The following is a 14,332-nucleotide window of genomic DNA, read 5'->3' as shown; positions in this document are numbered from 1 at the left end:
TTTGCAGTTTGGTGGTTTCCTGGTTGCAGATTCAGCTCAGAGGACGCGTTAGCTGTGTGTGTGTGTGTGTGTGTGTGTGTGTGTGTGTGTGTGTGCTATCCTTCAATGAAAACAAACCCTCAATACACAACTGTGACTCTGTTATCTGACGCACATTATGGTAATTACTACACACACCTCTGATATTAACTGTCCAATTAACACTTACTACTTTCACTAATGTGATCACACTGAGCACACACACACACACACACACACACACACACACAGATTCCTAACAGTGTGGACAAATGGAGGCGGGAGGAAGCTGTTGACGCGTCGTCGACACCCCACGTCTCCTGTCTGCTAAACCCTGAAAAGACACACAGAGACTGTTTAACGTTCGCGTTATCTCATTCTCAGTTCTGACCAACTTTCAGCCAGTTTTACAGAAGAAGTGAAGCTCATACAGGCCGCAACAAGAAAGTCTGAAGCCCGTTAGCTTTTAAGGATCCTGGTAGATGAGAACTTTGTGGTACAGAAAATCTTACAGAGCATCAACTCGAAAGGTGCAACAACAAATCAAATGTAAACACACACACACACACACACACACACACACACACACACACAGGCGCGCGACACTCGTTTGCCAAATGAAGCAGAACGAAGTGAGACAATGCACCACACGCCGGCCGAAAGTGGGTCACGGTGGGGAGTCGATTACGCTTAACTGACACGAGTGCAGCTCAACTTACACACTCGCAAAAAACTACATGCAGAACATTTGACATTTTAAAAATATCACACACACAAAAACATATAGTTGCAACAAAGCAACGCATCCTGAGTGTTTTATATATATATATATGTATATAATCTAACCTGAGCTTTTGACTCTCAGAGCGTTAATGTCGGTGTGATTTTGAACACTGAACACTGATTGGATCGGATGTGTGGGAGTCTGCAGCAGCTCAGTGCACTCAGCTGTGAAGCCTTTAATTACACGATCCGTCGCTGCTACTGGCTCTTTAATTGTCCCTCAGCTCGTAATGTTCATGTGTATTCGTGTGTCTGTGTGTGTCCAGATTGACTGACCGGTCATTAGGAGGTTAAATGGGGTCTGTTGTCCGAGCGCTCTGCTGATTAAGCTGGACTGGTCAGGGCTGGTGGGCACCTGCCATAATCAGCCTAAACCTCATCCATCACCCGCTGACCTGGCCACAGCCTGGGCCCTCGGACACTGCAGAGGCCCCCCCGGGCCCCGAAGGCTCCTTTGCCCAGGAACTGACCACTACCATTACCCCCTGGACCTGGAGCCAGGATGACCCAAAGAGAGGCCCCTTCTCCTTTCTAACCCCGGCACCAACCCCTCGCCCTGACCCTCCAAAGTGACCACTATCATTACCCCAGAAATCTTGGATAAATGAAGCTTTCAGAGGTCGTTCTGAGCTCAGGGGCCGACTCCAAAATGCTGACCAAGACAGCCAGGGGTCCTCTCTAACTCCAGCCAACCCTGCTGGATCCAAATGTTAAGATGGCCAATGATGTTCCCCCCCTAAAGTGTGAATTAAGTTTGATTCCTCTTTACTGTCTCTAAACAATGTCTAACTCCAGAATCCAATCCTCAAAGTTGGAAACACTCCAAAGTTTCCCAGGACATAGAGGCATGTAAGAGTTTTAAGACCTTCTAATTTCAAAAACACCGACTGTGATCGCAGCCCATGAGAGGTAGAGCTGTCTGAATCTTGAAGCTGATTCCTTTTTCTCCAAATCTGACCAGCGATGTGACCATCACGTTCAGCTAAAACCCGGAGATGGTTTCTCCTCCCTGGTTTCTTTCATGGTGTGATTGCTGTCTGGTTAATCTGTGAAGTCTGTCCTCTTTCCAGGTCTTCATGTTGGAGAGAGGAAGTTGTGCTTCTTGGCATCACTTGGACGCTCCTTGGATCCATTGTCTCCATATGTGTTTACAAGCTATTTGTAATTTTGCTGATTGGATATACTTCTGTACACACAACATCTGTCTGTTCTGGAAGACGGATCCTTCCTCTCTCGTTTCTTCTGAGCTTTCTTTGATTCTCTTCAGTCAAACAGATTTTTAAATGTGAACCACGGCCGCTCCACTGACCTCAACCCTCAACTGGACATTCACAGGCGATTCTCGGGTCAGAGTGTGGCCCAAACTGGGAACTTTAAGACCTGGAGCCTTCTCCAATCATGCCTCTAATTCCGGAAACGCATGAATTCAACCAAATGTGCAATTAGTTTGACCTCTTCTCTTATTCTTTCAAATGCTGGTCCTCTGCAAGTTGACCTCCCAGCTGTAATTTGGTAACAAGGTGAAAACACCTTCTCGTTTTGTGTCTTTGGCTCCAATCCTAAATACAAACTGTGGCTGACCTGTGTCTTACCCCCAAACATGAAGTTGATATGATACCCTTCTCCTCTTCAAACCTTTGTGCTCACCCTCACGTCAACCCCTAAAAGCCCAGAAGTGCCATAACCTCTGTGACCTGACTCCAAGTCGGCCCTCGGCGAGTCCTTCCTGGCAAAAAAAAGCTGATCGCAACTGCTGCCCTCCGAAGACCGAAGGCCATGTTGGGCGTCATCCTCCTCCTGCCTTCGCAAAAAAAACACACAGGTCGTCTGCAGCACCTGAAAAAGTCTTATATCGGTTTAAAGTGCTGCAATACATGATTAAAAGAGTTAATTTTACAGTACAGACCTCTAAAATTAAAAGTAGAACATAATGATCTGACTTGATTTAAGTGTGTCAAGAAGCTGCCGACATCTTAATGACTTTGTCAAGCTAAGAATAATTAATATCAGGAGGACATCTTTCAGATCAGTGGTCACTTCCTGACATAGATGCAGATGGTTAATGACTCCAGTGTCGTTTATTTTACCTATCCAGTTTAATGAAACTGAAGTAGATGCTCCAGAGTTCAAATTTAACTGGTGCGAAAAAACAGACAAAAGAAATGGACTTATTTGCTGATATTTCTTTTAAATGTGACCTTTTTATTTGTTCACATTGTTTTCTGCGGCAGGTACGCAGCCACCTGAAGGCTCTGACACTGACATTAGGATTTAATTGGCGAAAACATTAAAGATTTTCTAATAAAAGCAGATTTAAGACAACATATCCACTCCTCCGGGACAAAGCCTGAACCAGACAAAACACGCTCCGGGGACACTTAATACCGTCCGCCTTAAAGAACAAATCAATAAAAAATAATCAGCGGGCTTGTGCCGTCCACAGCCCCTCCAGCTGTCGGCTATAAATCAGAATCAGAATAATAAACTGATTAATAACAATACGTCTAAATTAAACAGACTGCGCTTTGGTTCACGTTGTAATTAGGCCAAAAGACGACGGGGGGTCGGACCAAAAACATAACTGGAGAGAGGTGAAAGTCGTGGACAAAGACTGGACGTCACAGCAGGACGGTCGTCTTCATGACGAGAATTAATAATTGGTCAGAAAGAACAGCGTGTCCTGAACGGAGTCTAACAAAAGCAAGTTTTCTTTTTTTTTGTTTGGGGAGACGAGTCCTTAAAAAGTGGAATCTTAACAGAAGTTATTATGAAATCTGTAAGTTGACTCCAGTGAGACCAGGTGTGGGTGTGTGTGAGGTATCTGATCGGAGTTTAACTGGTTCACTGTTTCTTTTATAAGCGATCACACACACACACACACACACACACACACACACACACACACACACACACAGACATAGAAACATATGCATCGCCTGCGATCTCTTATCAGCGTGCAGGGAGGCTGCAGTGTTGGTAACACTAACCCACTGACCTGCTGGCCTTGAAAAGTGAAATGGATTTACTGCTCCTCTGTTTTCAGCCTTCATTGCTTCATTGTTGTTGCACTCAGCAGCAAGTAGTGTGTGTGTGTGTGTGTGTGTGTGTGTGTGTGTAGTAAAATCTACACTGGGGTTATTGATAATAATGGTGTTCTTTTCAAGGCAGGTGCTGAAGTTCATGTATGGTAACAGCATCTGAACCAAGAGAACCAGAGATCACTGATCGTTGCATCGATGTCCAGGACGGATCAGCAGGTCAATTATTGATAATATTGATTCACTAATGTGTAATACAGCAGCACTATGCTTTGACATCAAGTTTGAATTGTAGTGAAGTTTTAGAGATGAGCTGTTAATGATAACTTGAAGCTGCTGAAAGGAACTTTTATTTTTTTATTTTATAAAACCATTACGATTCAACTCAGGTTGAGATCATGAAGGTTATACAGATCTGGGTGTAGAGCAACAATATGTTCTGGAAACGACTGAAATTTAGCAACTTACTCGGTGGCTAATGTCGCTAGCTTGGTGCACAGCCTCTGGATCTATCTGTTGTTCTTTATCCACAAGTTTCCTTTGGAGGTTACCTGTGAAATGATTCTGGATGATGCTCAGTAGATGAAGTATCACAGTATCATGATAGCTGACGTGATGGCGGCACTTTTAAACAATTAGAAGGATTATCTAAAGGGGGTTGAAGTGATAATACTAGTTTTAGAAGTATTCACCCGTGGAGGTCACTGAACTAGATCTTCTTGAGTGAATGACATGCCAACAAATCGCTCTAAGAAAGACGATTAGCGTCCTGTGACCATAGAAAACACTGGTTCTAGTTTAAAGACGTGAGAGGACTGATGCAGTACTTCTCTTATCGTCCGGTCCGTCTCAGGTTCAGTTTAAGACCCTGACAGTCCCTCTTCTTTTGTTCAGGTTGTTTTACCTTCACACACACACACTTTCTCTCGCATACATTTTCAGTTGTGTACGTATATTTCACATTCAAGAGGCCACACACACACACACACACACACACACACACACACACTCTTTATCTCTGGTAATTCAGGAGCTTTTCAAGGACGATAAAGAGACGCGGTGACACACATTCTGCAACAAAACAGCTCTGAAGTGGGACACTTCTCAGCACAAAGCCGCTCATCCCATCCTGTTTGCTTACCTGTGTGTGTGTGTGTGTGTATTCACAGCCACACACACACACACTTATACAGTATCACAGGAATATAAGGTGACACCTAAACCGTCAGACAATACACACATACAGGTCATACAGTGAATACCTGCACACACACACGACACATGACCCATTAACATCTTACGTTACAACACTTTTCTTATATGTTTTGAAGGGAAAGATAAAAAGCATGACAGGAAATTTCGTTCACAGCCGATGACTTTAAAACGAAGGAGGCACCAAGTTTACGGAAAGAATGGTGGTTTTGGTTAAATATGGAAGAAGTGAAAACATCCTGTCTCCTGCTTCCTCCGACTGTGACCGAGCGCGTCGAGCGCCCAAACACGCGTTAATAAAGCTGCAGCTGCTGCCGACAGAGACCATCGGAAAAACAAATGAAAATATGCGGTCAGCCAAAACAATCTTTCTTCAGATGGCATCACATTCTTACTCAGTGATGTTTGAATCTAGAAGAGTGGATCAGTTCCTTTTCTTACCATCCGGCACCATTTTCTCGGGGGACTCTGCCTGTTTTCTGCCACAGAGTCCAGACGTTTGATCATTTTTTAATTTTCTTTATTCACACATTTTACCCCCTCACAAGTTGTCACCCTGTTTCTTGCACTTCACAGTGTGTAGTCTACTATACTGATAAATTAGGGGAAAGAAGATATATTCTTAAACAGCTGTAAAATATCCTGGAGAGAAAAGTACCTTTAAAAAATGATTTAAAGGATCTGCTGTGTCGAGTTGTCTGTCTGAGCGACATCAACATTGAGAAGCTGACGAATAACAACCAGAAGTTCTTCAAAATCTGATCTTTATATCATTAAACTGATGCAAGAGGAGCAAATTAATCTGCGTTCTTTCCTGGGAATTAAAAGTAAAATAAATGAAGAGTTTAGTTTTGAAATCTTTCCAATTTTCCCAGTGAGCCAAGTTGCCAAAGTTTGAGAGACTCAGAATCAATTTTTTGAATATTTCGGTTATAAAAACACATCACAGTCTCTAACAGGAAGTCGAAATCCAGCTCAGCGAGCTGTGACGCTCACGTCGTCAGCCTGTTCTCAGGTCCGATTGCTAAATCAGACCCAGACCCGAGGTGGCCTGGAAATTATATGTGGAGCAGAACCTCAGACGGGCTTGTGCCCACCTGCAGCAGCAAGAACCCGAGACGCCATAAAATATAAATCTCAAGATACACACACACACGCAGCATGCCGCGGCGCGTGGCTGCTGCTACAAGGAGAAGTTACCTGGCAGCCTGCCAAGCTAAACACACGCACACACACACACACACACACACACACACACACACACACACTGACAACACACACACACTGACAACACACAACCATTCACAGCTTAGCACCAAGCTCAGATAGAGGCTTCCCTCGATCTGGCTGGGTGGTTGTTCCTGTGTGTGTGTGTGTGTGTGTGTATGTTTGTGTGTATATGTGTGTGTGTGTGTGTGTGTATATGTGTGTGTGTATGTGTGGATGGAGCGAGAGTGGAGAGGGAGGAGGTAAAGTTTAAGTACAGTCAGACAGGAGAGAGTAAACACTGATAAGTCCCAGCTGTACGTGTGTGTGTGTGTGTGTGTGTGTGTGTGTCCATGTGTGCACACCCCCCAACACACACACACACACACACACCCCAACACACACACACACCCCAACACACACACACACACACTAAAACACTTCCGAGCCCCCCAAACCTTTCCATCAAACCCATCGTCCCACACACACTTCCACCACTTTGATGAGGTGAAGGGGTGTGTGTCCACGTTCAGCCCCTGTGTGTGTGTGTGTGTGTGTGTGTGTGTGCGAGCCTGATCTGTTTCGTGTAAAGATCAGAAGATTCGGCTCATGGGCACGACGGAAGTCGAAAGCCACACAGTTTGGAGAAACCAGAGGGAGAGAGGAAGAGGAGGAGGATGAAGGGCAGCTCTCTGAGGTGAAGATACCAAGAAATCAAACTAACTGATCGAGGAAACGTGGCGGATGAATCCTCATTCTGTGCTCGAGTGAGTGTTTGTGGCAGCAGGACGATGTGTGAGGAAGAAAAGTGTCTCTTTTCTGTTTAGATAAAGTGTCACATCATGGATTACTGACCTGAATCAGGCCGTGACAGTGCTGTTCACACCACGCGACCTTCTGACGTGTCATCAGGAGTCCTGCAGTAGATGTGGTTAGTTCACTACATGACTGCTCAGCAGCGGGGGGTCACGCATTTTACTGTACGAGGAGGAAGATCCGTCTGGTGTCCAAACTAAAGCTTCATCATGAGAACACATGTGAGGGAGGCACAGGAAGTGATTCTGACACCATACGGAGGACAGGGTGCTCCCAAACCAAAGCCGTCTGAAGTAGGAAGACAAGAAGAGGAAGAAGAAGAAGGTTCAGAGTAAAGACACATCAGAATCACACGTTTCACTTCTGGGTCTGAAATCTGGATTTATCTTCACTCCTGTTTATCAACCCGACTGCAGCAAGCAATTAGGAATAACCTCAGTAACATGATATATATAACAATACCCAGTTTTCTCACGTGAGTCACGTTATTAAATTGGCACAGTTTCATAACTGCTGAACAGTTTCCTCGCTACACATGTAAAACAGGATCTGCAGCGAAGCGGCAAATAGCTTCTGCATTTCAGCCGAAGCCGCAAAGTTTGCATGAAATTATCCAACGATCAAAGAGCCTCATGTGAAAAAAAAAAAAAGAGAAGCTTATTGAAGCAGTTGAAGGTGTTTTTATCTCAGACAGAATCACATGATTTGTTTTTGCTAATAATAACTTGTAAAAACCACAAAATCCAATGAGGTCTGATTAACATTGACATTGTTTCCATTGTTATTAACATTTACAACCTAAATAAATGTTGGAGGTTTCTTGTCTGTTTGTTATTTTGGACCACATTCTTTTTTTATTATTGCAACTTTTCCCAAACTCTTGATGTAATAAAAACTCCTGATATCTACAACGCACGGAGGCTGAAAGATGAAGGAAAACATGAAGCGAAGTGGAAACATCAGAGAGGGATGTACACACACACGGACCGAGGCCGCAACGGACGGTTTGGTTTGGAAAACGGTCACTCATAATTTAAAATGACACATTTTTGCTTCCCGTCGTGACGACAGAAACTAAAAACTGACAGCGATCAGCCGTCGGCTCATCACTCACACATTTTCCGCCGCGTTTCTCTCCGTCGCTCCTGTTTTTGGCCTAAATCGGATCGTTTAGGCTCCACAGCGGTCGGCCCGATGACACACAGCTCTGTCTGGCCTGTGGTTTAATCTGAAGAGGTCCACCTACCCCCCCCTCCCGCAGCGCGCGCGCACACACACACACACACACACACACACACTGGACCAAACACACTCACAGAAACACACATCAAGAGATACACAGATTGATGTAATCGCGCACACACACACACACACACACACACACACAGAGGATGAAAACATGCTGCTCAAGAACAAGCTGAATCACACGTGCACACCCCCACACACACTCCCACGCACGCACACACACACACACACACACACACACACACACACACGTATGCACAAACAGCTGTTTCCAACATGCTGAGGCGGTCTGGAAACCACTTCCTCTCAGCGGCTCAAACACGTTTTATTCATTTACTGTTCGCTCAAACAGGCCGGCTGAGCACTTTCACTGCACACACATGCTCTGGGTGTGTGTGCGTGCGTGTGTGTGTGTGTGTGTGTGTGTGTGTGTGCGCATGTGTGTGCGTGAAAGAGAGAGAGAGAGAGAGAGAGAGAAAAGAGAGGGATGTGTTTTTGCATGTTTGGATGAAAATGAGTGTGTTCTCCAGAGTTAATGTGATCACTGTGTGTATGTTTGAAGGAACTGTTTTATGATGTGTGTGTGTGTATGTGTGTGTGTGTGTGAGAGAGAGTGAGCATGTGTGTGTGTCAGAGCTAATAGTTGATCTGATACCGATTGTTAAAACTTGTTAAGTGAGTGTTACATTTTTTCCCCTGCAGCCGCGCAACGCGACGCTGTCCGACGTAAGGCTGGGATAATGTGTGTAATCCATCCAAACACACACACACACACACACAGACACACACACTCGACACACTCCTTCATGTCATGGCTGGTGGCCAAAGTCTGCTTGGTTTTGATTGGCCGGCGGTCTGTAAATATTTAGAGGAAGCGGAAGGGTCCACGGTCCGGCCTGTCGCCACGGGAGACGGATCGCCCCTCATCCCTCAGCCCCTCCCCAAACACACACACACACACACACACACACACACACACTCATCTCCGGTCTCTCGGCTCTATAGCCACGGCCACCGGGTTGAACGGATCAATCACACACACACACAGACACACACACACTGCAGAGTAGATATTAGACAAGGTGTTGATATGTCCCCCCTCCTCTCTTCAACCCCTGGACGACCTTTCACCTCACCTCTGTGTCGCTTCGGCCAATCAGAGGTCACGACTCGCTCCCCCCCTCGCTCCGTCCGTCCCGTGTCCAGCCGCCGCCGCCACACGAGGTCCAGTTGTTCCGTCGCTCTGAACACAAACCCGATGTGTTGCTCTGCAGAGACGTATGAAAGGAACGTGTTTACTCTGCTTTCACACACGATTCTGACGAACCGCTGAGACGTGGCATCACTCCGGTTTTCCACAATGTTCCACATGTTCAGGGCTGCAGAACGTTTCATTATTGACTAACGTGACAACTACTTCTTATTTAATATGTTAGTCTTTTAGGTGTAAAGTGAAAAATGTCCAAAAAGTCCTGCTGAACTCTTCACATCGTAAGATATATTTGATTTATTACCAAAGAGAGACAATCAGCAGCTGATTAGCAAAGTTGCTGTTAATCAATGAAGTATTGCAGTGAGCAGCTAATATCTGATCTCTTAAGGATTCTTTAGCAAGTAAGTGTTCAAAAATCAACTTGCACAAATTTAAACCTGTGTTAGTTACATCAGCTATCAAACTGAACAGTTAAGATTCTTTGTTTGAGTCATTTTTGTTCTCGAGTTCTGGATGTGTTCATGAAGCTCTGACATTAGATGTACGTCCCTTTTCATTTATTATTTTTTTTAACCTATTTTAACAATGGAGCTTAAAAACTGCTGAATGTTGACGATGGAGCAACATCGAGAGAACTTCTGATGGAAAAGTGTAAATTATTCACTTTTTCTTGGAGTAGTTAACAACGCTTCCTGTTACCTGCACTGAAACACAATGTTTTACTCATAAATTAGGTGCGTATCCATCAGCTGAGTAGGAAATATAGCCGTGATTCTGCGTCGATACAATTTCCCGTCCAATGCAACAGTTACTTTACTCTGTATGTTGTATAATTCAGTTGTATACATTTATTTTTTTTACATTGTTGGACAGAGGAACATGTTTCTTTACCGTGCGTAAGACAATAAACACTTTGAATCTTGACTCCTATGTTGCACGCTGCTGAGATTGTCAAGACAAACTGGCAGTTTGGTACCAAAACCTAAAACAAAATGTTGACGGTGGAACAAACAGGGAGTTTAAACGACACTGTTCAAGACATTTTTATTCCAGCTGCATCAGAATCAAACACATGAAAGAAACTCTTTCTCTCTGTGTGACTCGTGGACGGGAAGGTTGTCGTCTCATGGTCACTCAGAAGTTAAAAAAGGTAAATAATTAAAGGGGAAACACACACACACGCAACACACAACACACACACACACACACACACACACAGGCGCACGCTTACATCCAGACCATTACCTTTCTACCTTCCGCTGTAATCTACCTCCGTCTCTCTCCCCTCTGTCAACCAGCCATACATCTTCTGATACCACACACACACACACACACACACTTCCATTACTGCTTCATCATGTTGACCCCACATCAACCCCCCCAGCGTCAGCTCTGACCCCAGTCTACCCTTCCTCCACTCATCCCTCTTTTCTCCCCTCTACTCTCCTTTCCCCCCTTCGTACCTCCTTCTCTTCAGACTACCTTCTTCTTCCTCCCTTCATCACTTCATATTCAATTCTTCCCCGTGTCTCTCTGTCTCTCCTCCCTCGGCATGAACTGAAAGAGTCATTGTGTGGTGATACTGAGGGAGAGTCATCAAAGGTGGAGGAGAAATAATGACGGGATGAAAGGAGAGAAGAAGAAGAAGAAGAAGAAGAAGAAGGGATGAGGAGGTGGTGACGTTAGAAAATGGAGGTGATATGGGACGTTTCTTTAAAATGTTAAGTGTGTGTCTGTTAATTAAACTCAATATAAACTTTATTTTGGATATTCTAAAAGCAACAAGTTATTACTTATTAATATCACAACTAACACACAAAGGATATTTCCTTGCTCAATTAAAATAATGTCAGTTTTGATGTTTACCTGCATCTTTTGAATCGTGTTTACATGTTTTATAATATTGTAATAAGCCAACGGTAGTGAAGTCTTTGTAAGTGTTAATAAAAGCATCATGAACATGTTAATTGTTGAATCAGAACATCTGTAAAAGTCAAACCAAACTCACCTATCGTGTTGAATCAACATTTAATGTAAACTAATCATATTTAGAAACTACTACATGTACAGAACTTGTTGCATGTTGCACAATAAATGTAAAAAAACAAACATTAAAATGATGCTGAATGAATCATTTTTACAGTGTTTGTCAGATGCCAAACGACTGACATGGTTCCAACAGTATAAATGCCGTTGGTATCACGTGATGTCTGTGTTTCACCAGCGATCAATAGTCAGTTCTGGTTAAAAACAAACCCTAAACACAGCTGATTTCTGCGACACGCGTCCTGCAGACTGTTATCAATACCGCCGCGGGACCTGGAGCGAGAACAAGGCCTCATCTCGGTTTACAAACCCATAACTGCTTTTATTTATGAGCGACGGTGTTATCAACACATAATAAACATATTACGTCATCCTGTGAATGATCTGTCAGGTGATTTTAACTCCTCAGGTTGTTTTTTCACAAACACCTCCTCCTCTGCTGTCTCGTGTCTTCTTCATCCATCCATCCATTCCTGACTGGACGCTGCGTGAGTCGGGAGGTTCGACCTGTTTGTCAGCGTCTCGCGGAGCTTGATGTCATTTCTTTTACGAGCTTGTCGGGGCATTCCTGACCGCTGTTCACCAAGTTTAACACACTGCTAATTAGAGACACAGAAGAAGAAAAAAAAGGACAGAGAGAAGTGGAAAGAGAGAGAGAAAGAAGGACGGAGGAGGGGGAAGAGAGTGTTTGTGAGTAAAAGGGCGGGGGAGGAGAAGAGTGAGTGTAATAGCTCCTATTAGCACATACCTTCAAAGAGCAACATGTTTTACAGACTGGCGGTACATCATAACATCTGAGGAGACGACAGGAGGAGGAGGAGGCGAGCAGAGATATTCAAATCTGCTTTCACGGCAGTATCGGTTCAGCTCGTCGTGGCACGAGATGTTTCTTGATGTTTCCCCAGAAATCCTCGTGTTTCAGAGTCTCATGTCAGCTCGTCTGGTGCTTGAATCGGTCGAGTGCTCACTCATACGTAGCGTTAGCATGTTTGATTTCAGCTCCAGTCGCTTTTTAATGAATGGGGCAACATGTTAGCGTAAGTGTTGCAGGAGGAAACAACTTGCAAGAGGAGAAAAATCTTGAATTTGTTTTCAAGAGGAAAAAACATTTAAATTTGACCGACAGAAGAAAACACAGATGGATATTCTTTGGAAATTTGATGATTAAACATTACAAGTCTTGAGCTACTCGTCTGGAAATATTGATCTTGGAATATATTCAAAAAAGAGCGTCAGACGATCCATAAATGGACGGGAAATTACAAATATAAATAAAGCTGTGCAGACGATGAGTTTATCCGTCACATGCTGCAAACACCAAACTGTTACTGCTGTTGTTCCAGGTTCCTGACAGGATCTCATCTGTAATAACACTCAGAGGAAAACAGTTATTCGCAAGTAATCAAAATGAAATCCAAGACCTGCTAGCTACCGCAGGACTCGGCTAACAATAAAGCCAGAGACTGGAACATTTAACCAGAATTTAAATCCCAGCCTGGACTGGTTGCTGATCGTTTGTGGGACATGATGCTCATTTTCTAGACTTTTTGTGAGAAACCCTGAAGTGCTTAGAGCCTCAGTTTCCACAGCACAGATCACACTGAATGACAAAACTTGAGTAGGACTTCCTGAGAAAATCAATCGGGACAACTGCAGCATGACTGAGGCGACAGGAGGTGAAAAGGTGAAGGAGCAGGGTGCAGACGCCTCCACAGGACCTGCAGTCACCTGACGACTGAGCACTGCCACTAAACTCAGATACAGAAGGAGAGTTACACAACGAAAAGGTTCAAAAGATGCATCCAAACAAACTACGAGGTCAAACGCAACTCTGGGGACGCGTGCGAATGATTTCCACATCTCATTCTGACCTCACTCGTTACACTATTTACATCAAAACATTTGCAAAGTGGTGTTTTGATGAATGTCTCTCAACAAAAGTTAATCAGCCGCTTAATAATAGCTTATTGTCAGCGCGAGCCGCCCCGAAGGAAATCAAACCCCCAACCCTTGCCCCCAGCAGAGAGGGGATCTGAACCCCCAACCTGTTACCCAACAGAGTGTTAGTTACTCAGTAACTCACAGCCTCGCTTATCAAACACCTTCCCCTGTGTGTGTGTGTGTGTGTGTGTGTGTGTGTGTGTGTGTGTGTGTGTGCCTATCAACACCAGTAGCGTGCTAACACTAACTACTTCCTCTTCCCTCTCTCCTGTCATCAGGTGACTCCCACCCCTCCCCTCCCCTCCCAGCCTCCTCCTTCTTCTCTTCCCCCCACTCCATTTCCCAGCAGACAGTCCTTATCTGACCTCTGACCTGTGATGAGCACAGATAGAGGAGACAGTCACCACTCTCTCACTCTGAAAAAACAACAGATCGCCTCTCGGTAGCACCGGAGCCTCCAGCCAAACATCCCGGCGCTCAGTGTTTGCGTTAGCGTGTTGGCTAGCAGTTTTTTTTTAAGCATCGTTATCTTTTCTACTGGAATATTATTTTCAAGAGGGGAAGTTTAGTTCACGTAAGGATTGTTCAAGTTGATTAGCGTCCTTAAGTTGTAAGAACAATGTTGCTCAGCTCCTGATGATAAAACGAGATGTTAGCTTGTTTCCTTTTTCAAAAACTGTAAATGATTTTGTGTCTTTTTCTTTCGATGTTATCGTCCGAAACAAAGAGCAAGAAGAGGAAAATAAAATAATACATTCCCTGATCTCCAACACTCCAACTTAACACATTAGTATTGATAACAACGCTAATATTC

At 44.2% G+C, this 14,332-nt stretch overlaps 2 long non-coding RNA genes across 2 annotated transcripts; both read right to left on the bottom strand.

Annotated features, from left to right (window-relative positions):
* Positions 1-130: 130 nt before the first annotated feature.
* LOC119005310 lies at positions 131-10,054 on the bottom strand. Its single transcript, XR_005070470.1, has 3 exons — positions 9,455-10,054; positions 7,113-7,361; positions 131-352 (listed from the first exon to the last, which is right to left on the bottom strand). It is a non-coding gene; the product is annotated as an uncharacterized LOC119005310 (long non-coding RNA).
* Positions 10,055-11,542: 1,488 nt separating this feature from the next.
* Positions 11,543-13,700, bottom strand: LOC119005309. The gene is made up of 2 exons (XR_005070469.1): positions 12,326-13,700; positions 11,543-12,176 (listed from the first exon to the last, which is right to left on the bottom strand). It is a non-coding gene; the product is annotated as an uncharacterized LOC119005309 (long non-coding RNA).
* Positions 13,701-14,332: the final 632 nt, after the last annotated feature.

This window comes from Acanthopagrus latus, chromosome 17 (assembly GCF_904848185.1).
Source record: "Acanthopagrus latus isolate v.2019 chromosome 17, fAcaLat1.1, whole genome shotgun sequence".
In the NCBI taxonomy this organism is placed as follows: Eukaryota; Metazoa; Chordata; class Actinopteri; order Spariformes; family Sparidae; genus Acanthopagrus; species Acanthopagrus latus.
This window is presented reverse-complemented; position numbering and strand designations above follow the sequence as displayed.